Consider the following 4,984-nt stretch of genomic DNA (forward strand, 5'->3'; position numbering starts at 1 on the left):
TCATCCCAATGCTTAATCAAAGGTAGATCGTGGAGGCACGGCCTACCCTTGTAATCATATCGCTGAAAGTAGCTTATCATGAGGAAGGGGATACAACCACCCAACATCGTTAACCCCTTTTTAAAGTCTGCCCCCGCTTTCACCATAATTTCCAAAATATAAGAGCACCAGTCAAAATGCGGAATGGCTTTAGGGTCTTCTACAGCCCTTAAAAGCTTCAAATATATCCCGTTGTTTGGGGTAGGTGCGAGGAATGAAGACATAGAGAACAAAACAAATAGCCGGCAAAAATGATCGTCCGCCTCCTCGTACTCCATAAGTTCCTTGTGAACTTTCCCTAAACTTATTGAACTATTTGCTTTCTCCACCCCGTAAGCTTGCCGCCATTTGTCCTTCAGCTCCTTATTTTCGGGATCGTTGGACCCCTTCGCGAACCAAGAGGTACCACCACGGAGACGGTTGTCTCCAAAAGGTATCAAAAAACAGTCATGCACGTCATGCTTACTGATCATAAACTCCTTCTTCGGAGAAGCCCTGAACACATATGACCCATCAGAGAAGGACTCCAAGAATAGGCGAACGTGTGCAAGTGGGAAACTGTTAATCTTAAGCTCCAAAAGGCCACCGAACCCAATTTTCTTAACAGCGGACACCTGATCCTCATTAAGCTATTCAATGAGAGAGACAAGCGTTTGAGGTCGACACGAAACCATGATTTCATGCACCCTCTTTACCCTTGGCTTGGCCTCAACCATCTGGGGAAAAACAAGGACAACACACAAAATTAGACATACTGTAGTTGCAATTAGAGATATTTGCAACAAAGAAATAGACATACTGTGAGTTAAAGTTATACAATAAATAGTCGAGTTATACAAAATATAAGTAAAGTTATACATTCGATAGTAGAGTTAGTCGAAAATATCAAGAGTTATACATTCTGACAGCAGAAGTTATTCAAAATGTAATCAGAGTTATACAACAAATGACTGCAGTTATAAAAAAGTCAAACTTTGAACCTTGGAATCAGGTCCCTTGTCAGTACTTGGTACATCATCCATCTGTAGGTGACAAACAATAGGGATCCAGATTAGGGATGACCAAAATTCTGTAAAATCAAATTTCTGTAAAATCCAAAATTCTTTTCACCATTCAAAAGAAGAGATAATCAGGAGAGTTATACAGAATAACAGTAGAGTTATACATATAATAACAAAAGTTAGACAATCTGAAACTAAAGTTATATAATGTGTATCTCTAGCCATAGAATGTATAACTCTATTAATAAAATGTATAACTCCAAGTATATATTGTATAACGCTAGGCATATACTGTATAACTCTAGGCATATATTGTATAACTCCAAGTATAAAATGTACAACTCTAGGCATATATTGTATAACTCCAGTTATACATTATGACAGTAGAAGTTATTCAACATGTAATCAGAATTATACAACAAATGACTGCAGTTATAACAAAAGTCAAACTTTTAACCTTGGAATCATCTCCCTTGTCAGTACTTGGTACATCATCCATCTGTAGGTGACAAGTAATAGGGATTCAGATTATGCATATATTTAGTTGAAGTTATACATAATTCTATAAGAGTTATATAAAAAAGAATTTCGAATGGTTTGTCATCTCTTCTTTTCAACCAAAATTCTGTAAAATCCAAAATTCTTTTCACCATTCAAAAGAAGAGATAATCAGGAAAGTTAGCTATTACAGAATAACAGTAGAGTTATACATATAATAACAAAAGTTAGACATTCTGAAAACTAATGTTATATAATGTATAACTCTAGCCATAGAATGTATAACTCTAGCCATAAAATGTATAACTGTAAGCATATACAGTATAATGTATAACTCTAGGAATAACTCCAGGTATAACTCTAGGTATAACTCCAGGCATCTAATGTATAACTCCAAAGTATATATTGTATAACTCTAGGCATATACTGTATAACTCTAAGTATATATTGTATAACTCCAGGTATCAAATGTATAACTCTAGGCATATATTGTATAACTCTAGGCATAGAAACTAAATAGAAGTAGAGTTATACATATAACAATTAGAGTTTTACATTATGAAAGAAGAGTTGGTCACATAATCAGAAGAGCTATACATCTAGTAACCAGAGTTATACATCTAGTAACCAGAGTTATACATATTGAGTACTAAAGTTATTCAAAACGTAGAAAGAGTTATACAACGATCGATCATGAGATAAATAAAAGTCAAAACTTTTAACCTGGATATCAAGTCCCTTGTCAATACTTTCTACAACATCCATCTGTAGATGACAAACAATTGGGATTAAAAATATGCATATATTTAATTGAAGTTATACATCATTTTATAAGAGTTATACCAACAAGACAAGATTTTTTACCTTTGATTCAGATTTCTTGGAAGTTTTCTTGGCATTTTTCTTGGCAAAAACCATTGTTAATTATCAAATGAACTCGTATTTGATCTGCACAACCATAATTAACAATTGAACAAATCAACATCAACAAACCCATAATTAAAAATTGAAAAATCAAATGAACTCTTTTTATGATAGTTTAACAAAGGCAATAATTAACAAAAAATAAAGTACAAATCACTAAATAAGGAATGGAAAAAATACCTTATAAAAAAATGGAGACATACGAGTTTGCAGGCGAGTTGGAATTAATTGGTAGTGATGAAAATGGCGTCTATTGAGTTGGAATTAATTGGTAGTGATAAAAATGGCGTCTGTTGAGTTGGAATTAATTGGCCGTGATGAAAATGGAGTTATCAGCAATGTGAAGAAAGAAAAAGGAAGACGAAATGACAGGAAATAGAGGGGAAAAAAACATCAAGGTCTTTTGAATTATGTGGAAAATGAGGAGGGAAATGATGACAGACTGATGGACATAACAGTGCATGCATGGGTTAGTGGATAAGAGGAGAGAGGTAAATCTAAAATATAAGTTGAGTGGGGTTTTACTGCGCCTTTTCTGTGCAATCTTGGCCATTGGTTTGCTTGATCCAACAGCCCACATTAAGACTTATGGACTTAATATGATATAAGGGACTTAGTTGATCTCTTCTCTCTCTCTCTCTCTCTCTCTCTCTCTATATATATATATATATATATAGAGAGAGAGATATATATATATATATCTCTCTCTATATATATATATATATAGAGAGAGAGAGAGAGAGAGAAAGGGTTCTCATGAGTCATTCATATCATATAAGTTTTTTTTTTTTTTGATGACGAGGGGGTTGAGTCCCCCCCGGGTCCATGCATTCCCGCACCACCACATGGACCATGTAAGCCACCCCCTTCGGGGGCTGCAGTGGCCAAGTGATCATCGCCCCAGCTGGTAGTCGAACCTGAGACCTCTCAACTCCTGCATTTCTGCAAGCTTCAAGGTTTAACCCAGCTACCACTGGACTAACACCACTTGGTTATATCATATAAGTTCCTAAGTCCTTATAAGGGCTCTTGGATGAAGGGAATGGAGGGATGAGATTACATCTCAATGAAGGGCCATAAATCTCCCTCTCTAATCTCCCTCCCTAATCTTCCATAACTTCTTCTAATCCTGTATAACTCCTTCCCCGTTCTAATCTCCTTACTCACTTCCTTATTATTCATTCTCTCTCCCTTCTCTCATCCCCTCATTCTCTCTCATTTTCCTCCCATCCTCTCAAAAAAAAAAACAAATCAAAACAAAAAAAAAACCAACAAAAACCCAAAACAAAACAAAACCCGACAGCCATTAAAACCACCACGCGCATCACCCGACCAAACCGACAACCACCATTTCCAACCCCCAAACCCTCAACTTTATTTTTCAGATCTGTTGGCCTCCTAATGCCATTTTCGACCACCAAAACCGTCACCTTCATCACCAACACCGTCTCTCCTCTTCTCTCACCACAACCGTCTCTCCTCTTCTCTGTCGTTCCTACCTTCTCCTCGGTCTCGCTGCCGCCTCGACCACCTTATTCCGCCTTCCTTCTCATTATTTTTTTCAGATCTGTGGTGGAGGGGATTTCGTGGGGTTTGTTTGGTGTTTGTTGGGTGTGTGGCGTTGTTGTCGCGGTGGTTATCGGTTGATTGTCGACAGCCCAACCACCACCGTTTTTCTTTCTTTTTCAGTTTTTATTTGGGTCGAGTATTTCATTTCATTTTTTAAAATTTCAGATTTGTTTTTTTTTCTTTTTCTTTTCTTCTGATTTGGTCTTGGTTGTTGTTGGGTGGTGGTGGTAGGTGCGGGTGTTGGGGACGGTGCGTGGTGGTGCGTGAGGTAACGGTGTGTGCTGGTGGTCACTGTGGCAGGCGGGGAAGGAGAGGAACGGGGTTTGTTTTATTTGGTGAATTTTTTCAATGTCGGGTTTTGGTTTTATTTGGTTTGATTTTTTTCAGTTTTTATTTTATTATACTTTAAGGTTTGTTTTATATTTTCAGATTTGTTATTATTTGTTTTCATATCTATTGGTGAATTGTTGTTCATTTTTAACGACATTTTTGTTAATTTTCCGATCTATTTTCTTAATTTTTGTTGAGAAATTACGTTTTTTTATATCTATTCGTTGATTTATTTTATTTATATATATAATTTGTTAATTTAATCTAAATATGATGTATGCATAAATTGGGTTATACGACTAAAGTTATACTTTTTATGATTAAAGTTTTACTATTTATAACTAAAGTTATTTATGTTTTAATTTTTCAGATTCAGATTTAGCTCTTTTTCTCATTTCTCTATTTTTTTTTCAGATTGCTTTATTTTTATTTGTTATTTTTTTAATGATATTTTATTTTGAGATCTATATGTGAAAAAAAAATTACATTATTTAGGACTAAAGTTATACCCTTGGCATATTAAAGTTATATAATTTTGGACTAAAGTTATACTATTTACGACATTATGTATAACTTCAATGGGCTAAAGTTTCATGATGTGACTCATATTTAAGCATATTTAG

General features: G+C 35.2%; 1 long non-coding RNA gene across 1 annotated transcript; it reads right to left on the minus strand.

Annotated features, from left to right (window-relative positions):
- Nucleotides 1-1,497: 1,497 nt before the first annotated feature.
- Nucleotides 1,498-2,488, minus strand: LOC141608981 (uncharacterized). Its single transcript, XR_012527107.1, has 3 exons — nt 2,403-2,488; nt 2,262-2,303; nt 1,498-1,539 (listed from the first exon to the last, which is right to left on the minus strand). It is a non-coding gene; the product is annotated as an uncharacterized LOC141608981 (long non-coding RNA).
- Nucleotides 2,489-4,984: the final 2,496 nt, after the last annotated feature.

Source organism: Silene latifolia, chromosome 10, assembly GCF_048544455.1.
Source record: "Silene latifolia isolate original U9 population chromosome 10, ASM4854445v1, whole genome shotgun sequence".
NCBI lineage: Eukaryota > Viridiplantae > Streptophyta > Magnoliopsida > Caryophyllales > Caryophyllaceae > Silene > Silene latifolia.